Source organism: Physeter macrocephalus, chromosome 2 (genome assembly GCF_002837175.3).
Source record: "Physeter macrocephalus isolate SW-GA chromosome 2, ASM283717v5, whole genome shotgun sequence".
Classification (NCBI taxonomy): domain Eukaryota; kingdom Metazoa; phylum Chordata; class Mammalia; order Artiodactyla; family Physeteridae; genus Physeter; species Physeter macrocephalus.
In genome coordinates this window covers 73,717,657-73,727,580 of record NC_041215.1, presented here as the reverse complement: position 1 = coordinate 73,727,580, position 9,924 = coordinate 73,717,657, and the positions used below count along the sequence as shown (strand labels likewise).

At 35.8% G+C, this 9,924-nt stretch overlaps 1 long non-coding RNA gene and 1 pseudogene across 1 annotated transcript in view; one reads left to right on the top strand and one right to left on the bottom strand.

Moving 5' to 3' along the window:
- The window catches only part of LOC114484186 (uncharacterized), an 81,317-nt gene that overhangs the window by 37,327 nt on the left and 34,066 nt on the right, over window positions 1-9,924 (bottom strand). The window lies entirely within an intron of this gene.
- LOC102992370 (lathosterol oxidase-like) lies at window positions 5,218-6,273 on the top strand (annotated as a pseudogene).

The following is a 9,924-nucleotide window of genomic DNA, read 5'->3' as shown; positions in this document are numbered from 1 at the left end:
TTTTTTTTTTTTTGCGAACTATAAGAACATGCAGACAGACAACTAAGCAAAATAAGAAAAAAAATGCATGAACAAAACAAGAAGCTGGGCAAAGAAGTAGAAACCATTAAAAAAAAACCCAATAGAAACCCTACAGTTGAAAAATATAATAACTAAATTGAAGAATACAATAAAAAGTTTAAAAAGCAAACCTGAAAATGCAGAATTAGTGAAATAGAGGATAGGAATTTGAAATTACCTTATCAGAGGAACAAAAAGAAAAATAAAAAAGATGAAGAAAGCCTAAGGGACATATAGGACACAACTGAAAAAACAATATTCACATTATGGGATTTCCAGAAGGAGAAAATAGAAAAGGACAGAAAGTATATTTAAGGCAATAACAGTTGAAAACTTCCCAAACCTAGAACCAGAAGCTGGAAGCCTCAGCATGAGGTAAGGCCTGAAAACCAATTGGACTGGAGGTCAGTGACACCTACCAGACCACCCACAGCAGTTAGTCTGCCACAACAGAAGGACCCATGCAGCCCACATAGGGGATATCCCTAGAACATATACCCCTGGTGACCAGAGGGGAGTGTGCAGCTGGTATGTAGCCTACCAGCTACATACATCCTTTTATAGGATGTATCCTATGAAAGTCCACTTCTCCGAGGTCAGGAAATGTAAACCTACCAGATACATAGAAATAAAAACAGCAATTAGGCAAAATGAGGCAACAGAGGAACATGTTTCAAACGAAGGAACAAGATAAAACCCCAGAACAACAACTAAGTGAAGTGGAAATAGGCAATCTACTCAATAGAGAGTTCAAGGTAATGATCATAAAAGATCAAAGAGCTTGAGAGAAGAATGGATGAACAGAGTGAGAAGTTAGAAGTTTTTAAAAAAACAGTTAGAAAATATAAAGAAGAACCAAACAGAGATGAATAATACAATAACTGAAATGAGAAATACACTAGAAGGAATCCACAATAGATTAAATGATACAGAGGAATGGATCAGTGAGCTGGAAGAGGGAGTAATGGAAATCACTGAAGCCAAACAGAAAAAAAGAATAAAAAGAAATGAGAACAGCTTAAGAGACCTTTGGGACAACATAAAGCATACTAACACTTGCATTGTAGGGAGTCCCAGAAAGAAAAAAGAGAGGGGCAGAGAATATATTTGAAGACATAATACCTGATAACTTCCCTAACCAAGGGAAGGAAATAGGCATTCAGGTCCAGAAAGCACAGAGTCCCAAACAGAATCAAGCCAAAGAGGACCATACAAAGACACATTGTCAAAAATTGTAAAAAATTAAAGACAGACTATTAACAGCAGCAGGGAAAAGCAACCAAGTTATATATAAGGGAACTCCCATAAGGCTATCAGCTGACTTTTCATCACAAATTCTATACTCCAGAAGGGAGTGGCATGATATATTTAAAGTAATGTAAAGGAAAAACCTACAACCAAGAATACTCTACCCAGCAAGACTTTAAGACTTGAAGGAGAGATCAAAGTTTTACAGGCAAAATAAAGCTAAAAGAGTTCATCACTACTAAATCAGCTTTATAAGAAACATTAAAGGGACTTCTCTAGGCAAAAAAGAAAAGGACACAACTAGAAACATGAAAATTACAAAGGAAAAAGCCCATTGGTAAAGGCAAATATACAGTAAAAGGTTATAAATTAACCACATACAAAGCTAGTAGGAAAGTTAAGAGACAAAAGTAGTAAATATCATCTACACATCTGCAATAAGTAGTTAAGGGATACACAAGACCAAATGATGTTGGGAATTCCCTGGTGGTCCAGTGGTTAGGACTCTGCATGTTCACTGCCGGGGCCTGGGTTCAACCCCTGGTTGGGGAACTAAGATCCCGCAAGCTGCGTGCAGCATGGCCAAAAAACGAAAAAAAAAAAAACAAAACAAAAAACCCAGAAAGATGTAAAATATGATGTCAAAAACATTCATGGAGGGAGGGGAATAAAAATGCAGGGTTGTTAAAAGGCCTTTGAAATTGAGAGATATGCAATTTAAAATAATCATGTGTGTATTAAACCTCATGGTAATCACATACCAAAAATCCATAATACAGAAAAGATAAAGGAATCCAAACATAACACTAGAGGTACCGTAGTCATCAAATCACAAGGGAAGAGAACAAAAGAAGAAATAGACAAAAAAGAACAACCCCCAAACAATGAGCAAAATGGCAATAAGTACATGCTTATCAATAATTACTTTAAATGGACTAAATGCTTCAATCAAAGGAAAGAGTGGCTGAATGGATACAAAGACAAAACCCATATATGTGCTGCCTACAAGAAACTCACATTAGATCTAAAGACATACAGACTGAAAGCAAAGGGATGGAAAAAGGTATTTCATGCAAATGGAAATCAAAAGAATGCTGGGGAAGCAATACTTATCGGACAAAATAGACTTTAAGACAAAGACTGTAACAAGAGACAAAGAAGGACATTACATAATGATCAAAGGATCAGTACAATGAGATATAACAATTACAAGTATATATGCAGCCAACATAGGAGCACCTAAATACATAAAATATTAACAGACATAAAGGGATAAATTGGCAGTAACAATAATTGTAGGGGACTTTACCGTCCCACTTACAATGGACAGATCATTCAGACCAAAAAAAAAAAAAAAAAATCAATAAGGAAACACTGGCCTTAAATAACACATTAGACCATGTGGATTTAATAGATCTATGTAGACCATTCCAACCAAAAGCAGCTGAATGCAGTTTTTCAATTGCACATGGAACATTCTCCAGGATAAATAACATGCTAGGGCACAAAAACAAGTCTCAGTAAATTTAAGAAAACTGAAATCATATAAAGCATCTTTCTGACCACAATGCTATGAGACTAGAAATCAACTACAAGAAAAAAAACTGCAAAAAACAAGTGGAAGCTAAACAACATGCTACTAAACAACCAATGGAGCACTGAAGAAATCAAAGGAGAAAAAAATCAAAAAAATAGCTGGAGACAAATGAAATGAAAAAAAAAACAATCCAAAATCTGTGGGACACAGATCAAAAAAGCAGTTCTAAGAGGCAAGTTTATACAAGCGATACAAGCCTATATTAGGAAATAAGAAAAATCTCAAACAACCTAACCTTACATCTAAACTAACTAGAAAAAGAACAAACAAAACCCAAAGTTAGCAGAAGGAAAACAAATCATAAAGATCAGAGCAGAAATAAATGAAATAGAGACTAAAAAACAGTAAGAAAGATCAAAGAAACTAAGAGTTGGTTCTTTGGTTCCTTAAAAAAATAAAAATAGAGCTAGCATATGATCCTGCAATCCCACTCCTGGGCATATATCCAGAGAAAAACGTGGTTTGAAAGGATACAGGCACCCCAATGTTCACTGCAGCACTGTTTACGATAGCCAAGACATGGAAGCAAACTAAATGTCCACCAACAGATGAATGGATAAAGAATATGTGGTACATATACACAATGTAATATTACTCAGCCATTAAAAAGAATGAAATAATGCCATTTGCAGCAACATGGATGAACCTGGCAATTATCATACTAAGTGAAGTAAGTCAGAGAAAGACAAATATTGCATAATACCGCTTATAAGCAGAATCTAAAAAAAAATGATATAAATGAACATATTTATAAAACAGAAACAGACTTACAGACTTAGAGAACAAACTTATGGTTACCAAGGGGGAAGGGTGAGGAGGAGGGTTAGACTGGGAGTTTGGGATTGACATGTACACACTGCTATATTTAAAATAGATAACCGGACTTCCCTGGTGGAGCAGTGGTTAAAAATCCGCCTGCCAATGCACCAAACACGGGTTCGAGCCCTGGCTCGGGAAGATCCCACATGCTGTGGAGCAACTAAGCCCGTGTGCCACAACTACTGAGCCTGCGTGCTGCAACTACTGGAGCCGGCAACCCTAGAGCCTGTGCTCCACAACAAGAGAAGCCACCGCAGTGAGAATCCCACTCACTGCAACGAAGACCCAACGCAGCCAAAAATAAATAAATAAATTTATAAAATAGATAACCAACAAGGACCTACTGTATAGCACAGGGAACTCTGCTCAATATTCTGTAACAACCTAAATCGGAAAAGAATTTTAAACAGAAGAGAAACATGTATATATATAACTGAATCACTTTGCAGTACACCTGAAACACAACATTGTTATTCAACTATATCCAACATAAAATAAAAATTAAAAAAATAAAAATGAGTTGGTTCTTTGAAAAGCTAAACAAACGTGATAAACCTTTAGCCAAACTCATCAAGAAAAAAAGGAAGGGGCCCTAAATCAATAAAGTTAGAAATGAAAGAGAAGTTATAACTAACACCACAGAAATATGAAGGATCACAAGAGATGACTCTGAACAACTATATGTCAATAAAATGGACAATATAGAAAAAATAGATTCCTAGAAATGTACAATCTCCCAATACTGAACCAGAAAGAAAAAGAAAAATATGAACAGACCAATTATCTGTAATAAAACTGAATCAGTAATAAAGAAAAAGAAAACTCCCAACAAACAAAAGTCCAGGACTAGATGGCTAAACAGATGTATTCTAGCAAACATTTAGAGAAGAGTTAATACCTATCCTTCTCAAACTATTCCAAAAAACTGCAGAGGAAGGAACACATCCAAACTTTTTCTATGAGTCTAGCATCACCCTGACACCAAAACCAGACAAAAATATCACACAAAAAGAAATTTACTGTCTAATATCACTGATAAACATAGATGCAAAAATCCTCAACAAATTAACAAACTGAATCCAACAATATATTAGAAGGATCATACAGTATGATCAAATGGGATTTATCCCAAGAATGCAAGAATGGTTCAATATCTACAACTCATGTAACATACCACATAAAAAATTGAATAAAAGACTAGCCAGAGGGGCTTCCCTGGTGGCGCAGTGGTTGCGCGTCCGCCTGCCGATGCAGGGGAACCGGGTTCGCGCCCCGGTCTGGGAGGATCCCATATGCCGTGGAGCGGCTGGGCCCGTGAGCCATGGCCGCTGAGCCTGCGCGTCCGGGGCCTGTGCTCCGCAACGGGAGAGACCGCAGCAGAGGGAGGCCCGCATACCACAAAAAAAAAAAAAAAAAAAAAGACTAGCCAGAGCAGCTGAAGCCCTGCAGGAACCAAATTGGCGGCTGGCAGTGGACCCTCTCTAGGGGCTAAGATGGATCTTGTACCCAATTGTTTTTTTACACCATATATATATTCGGCCACATGGCCAGAGGATGACATCTTCCGACAAGCTATCAGTCTCCTTATTATAACAAATCTCAGTGCATATAACCTTTATTTCTTCTTTGCAACACTGAGTTATTATTTTGTCTATGACCATTCATTAATGAAACACTCACAATTTTTCAAGAATCAAGTCTATCAAGAGATTATGCATTCTGTCCAGTCAATGCCATGGATCAGCTCCGACAAGCTATCAGTCTCATTATAACAAATCTCAGTGCATATAACCTTTATTTCTTCTTTGCAACACTGAGTTATTATTTTGTCTATGACCATTCATTAATGAAACACTCACAATTTTTCAAGAATCAAGTCTATCAAGAGATTATGCATTCTGTCCAGTCAATGCCATGGATCAGCATCCCCAGAGTTTCACTGTTCCTGCTAGAGGTTACAGCAAATTGTATGACGGCATAAAAAGTTTCCATATGGCTGGTTTTGACTCATTGCTGTTATCCTGCTCTTTCTCTTTTTCACTGACAAGCTGATCTACTGGATTCACAGAGGTCTTCATCATAGACTTGTATATAAGTGCTTACACAAACCTCATCACATCTGGAAGATTCTGACTCCATTTGCAAGTCATGCTTTTCACCATCTGGCTGGCTTCCTTCAGAGTCTACCTTGCCACATATACCTTTTTATTTTCTCCTTACACATGGTAGTTTATTTAGGTTTGTATGTCTTGGTCAATATCTGGACAATTTCCATTCATGATGGTGACTTTCATGTTCCCCAAATCTAAAGGCCATTTATTAATGGCTCAGCTCATCATACAGACCACCACATGCTCTTTGACCATAACTATGGACAGTATTTCACATTGTGGGATAGAATTGGAGGCTCCTTCAAAAATCCCTCCTCCTTTGAAGGGAATGGACCAATTAGTCATGTGAAGATGACAGAAGAAGAGAGCAAGAGCCATGCAGGAAATGGTTGTAAAAATGAAAAATTATTCAATGTAGAGTTTACAAAGACTGAGTAGATTATTGCCCAATTATTAAATATTTTTGGTCAAGAAAAATAATCTACATACATACAGCCAAGAGGCATAGCAAGTGAATAGCATCATTTGAAAATCAGTATTGTGGGTATAGCTGAGTAATGATCATAATGGTAGGTCAAGGGAACATGTCATGAATACCAAGATTTTTAACCTCATGCTTGAAATAATGGACGTTGGTCTAAGGGACAAGTTGTGTCTTTCTAGTCAGCAGATCTGTAATTTGAATAGCTTGAACAATGATTTTTTTAAAGATAGAGGATAAATTATCAAGGGGACTAGGTTATGCCCTTTTGCCTTAATTCATCCATATTCATTAAGTAAAATTCATTGTGCTTAATGGTATCAAGACTAAACACCACAACAAAGAAATATTAATATAAAGATTGTCCCTTGTTTCAGGAATGACTAAGTATTCAGTATTTGTATGATAAGGACTACTTGTAGTATTTTGTTCAAGTGGAAACACTGGTGTGAAAAAAATTGTCATATAATGTATTAGCAGCTAAGTGGCCTGATTAATAGCAGGTGTTATAAGATTATCATCTTCCTACACATAGAAAACTTATTCTCTGGAGACACTGTCAAATATTACATTTTACTGATGAACAAATAAATCAGAATTTAAGAAAATATTAATACTACCATGATTTAATCCAGATGTGGGATTATTTAAAGATTTTGATGGTTACTGTTTTAAACCATTATTTAATAAGCATAAAATTATGTGACTGAATATATTTAGAAAGGGAAATTTGCTGCCCAAATAATATATTTGATCCTACTGACTTTTTAATTAAATTGATGCATTTATGTTTCAAAGTTACAATCCTATGATTTTCTATAAAAGGAAATAGTTGCCAAATATTTAGGCCTATCACTGAAGATTAGTTTTAAAATCTTATTTTCCCTCCTCTTTCTTCACTTTTCCCCACTTCCTCTACAAAAAGATTTAACAAATACTTTTATAAAGAAATGTCATGTGTTACAACAAATATGTTGGGAAAACATGGTTTGCAAAGACATTCTATAATCTATTTATGTAAAAATCGATAAAAGTTGTCATGACTGTTTAAAAAATTGAATAAAAATAATACGATCATCTCAATGGATGCAGAAAAAGCCTTTGACAAAATTCAACATTCATTTATGATTAATCCTTTATACCCACTTTGTGAAGAGTTAACACACCTCAATGCAATAAAGGCCATATATGAGAAGTCCACAGCCAACATCATACTCTGATAAAAAGGTGAAAACATTTCCTCTAAGATCAGGAACAAGACAAGAATGTCCACTCTCCCCACTATTATTCAACATCGTTTTGGAAGTCCTAGCCACGGAAATCAGAGGAAAAAAAAGAAATAAAAGGAATCCAAATTGGAAACGAAGAAGTAAAACTGTCACTGTTTGCAGATGACATGGTAATATATATAACAAGACAAGAATGTCCACTCTCCCCACTTTTATTCAGCATAGTATTGGAAGTCCTAGCCACAGAAATCACATAAGAAAAATGGGAAAGAAAGAAGTAAAATTGTCACTGTTTTCAGATGACATGGTACTATACATAGAAAATCCTAAAGACACCACTGAAAAACTACTAGAGTTCAATGAATTTGGCAAGGTTGCATGATACAAAATTAATATACAGAAGTATGTTGCATTTCTGTACACTGATTATGAACTATCAGAAAGACATTTAAAAAAGAGTCCCATTTATCATCATGTCAAAAAGAATAGAATACATAGGAATTAGTCTAACTAGGGAGATAAAAAGACTTGTACTTGGAAAACTATAAGACACTGTGAAAGAAATCGAAGATGACACAGATGGAAAGATATACCATGTTCATGGACTGGGAGAATTAATACTGTTAAAAATGATCATACTTCCAAGACAATCTACAGATTCAATGAAATTTCTACCAAAATACTGAACACATTTCACCCAATTAGAATAAATAATTCTAAAATTTGTATGTAAACACAAAAGACCCTGAGCAGCCAAAATAATCTTGAGAAAGAAGAACACAGCTAGAGGTATCACATTCCCTGACTTCAGACTATAATACAAAGCTATGATAATCAAAACAGTATAGTGCTGGAACAAAAACATACACATAGCTCAAAGGGAAAGAATAGAGAGCTCATAAATAATCCCACACATTTATAGTTAACTAATCTATGATAAAGGAGGCAAGAATTTACAACAGGGAAAAGACAATCTCTTCAATAAGTGGTGCTGAGAAAACTGAACAGCTACAGGTAAAAGAATGAAATTAGAACATTTCTTCACATCATATACAGAAATGAACTCAACGTGGATTAAAGTCCTAAAGGTAAGACCAGAAACCATAAAACTCCTACAAGAAAACATAGGCAGAATACTTCTTGACATAAATCATAGTAATATTTTTTGTTTCCTAAGGCAAAGGAAACAAAACCAAAAATAAACAAATGGCACCTAATTAAACTTAAATGCTTTTGCACAGTAAGGGAAACCATTAACAAAATGAAAAACAACCTACAGACTAGGAGAAAATATTTGCAGGTGATGACTATAACCGGGTTAATATCTAAAATATATAAACAGCTCATACTACTAAATATCAAAAAAGCAAACTCAATCAAAAAATGGGCAGAAGACCTGAATAGACATTTTTCCAAACAAGACATACTGATTGCTAACAGGCACATGAAAAGATGCTTGACATCACTAATCAGAGAAATGCAAATCAGAACCACAATGAAATATCACCTCACACCTGTCTGAATGGCTATGATCAAAAAGGACCACAAATAACAAATGTTGATGAGGATGTGGAGAAAAGGGAACCCTTGTCTACTGTTGGTGTGAGTGTAAATTGGTGCAGCCACTATCAAAAACAGTATGGGGGTTCCTAAACAAACGAAAAATAGAACTACTAAATGATCCAGCAATTCCACTCCTGAGTATAGATCAAAAGAAAACAAAGACAATAATTTGAAGAGATACATACACACCAATTTTCACAGCAGCATTATTATAATAGCCAAGACATGAAAGTAACCTAACTGTCCATCAACAGATGGGTGAAGAGGTGAGATATCTATATCTAAGTATAGATATATATTAAACACACACACACATAATGGAATGCTATTTAGCCTTAGAAAAGAATGAAATTTTGTCATTTGCAAAAACATGGATGGACCTGAAGGGTATTATGCTTAGTACAGTAAGTCAGAGAGAGAAAGACAAATATTGTATGTTAGCACTTACAGTGGAATCTAAAACATAAAACAAACTAATGAATATAATAAAACAGAAACAAAGTCACAGATTTAGAGAACAAACTGGTGGTGACCAGTGGGGAGAGGGAGGAGTGAGGGCAAGAAAGAGTATGGGGAGAGTGGAAGTGAGCCCTGAACCAAGATGGTGGAGTAGAAGGACGTGCTCTCACTCCCTCTTGAGAGACCACTGGAATCACAACTAACTGCTGAACAATCATCGACAGGAAGACACTGGAACTTGGCAAAAAAGATACCCCACATCCAAAGACAAAGGAGAAGCCACAATGAGATGGTAGGAGGGGCACAATCACAGTAAAATCAAATCCCATAACTGCTGGGTGGGTGACTCACAGACTG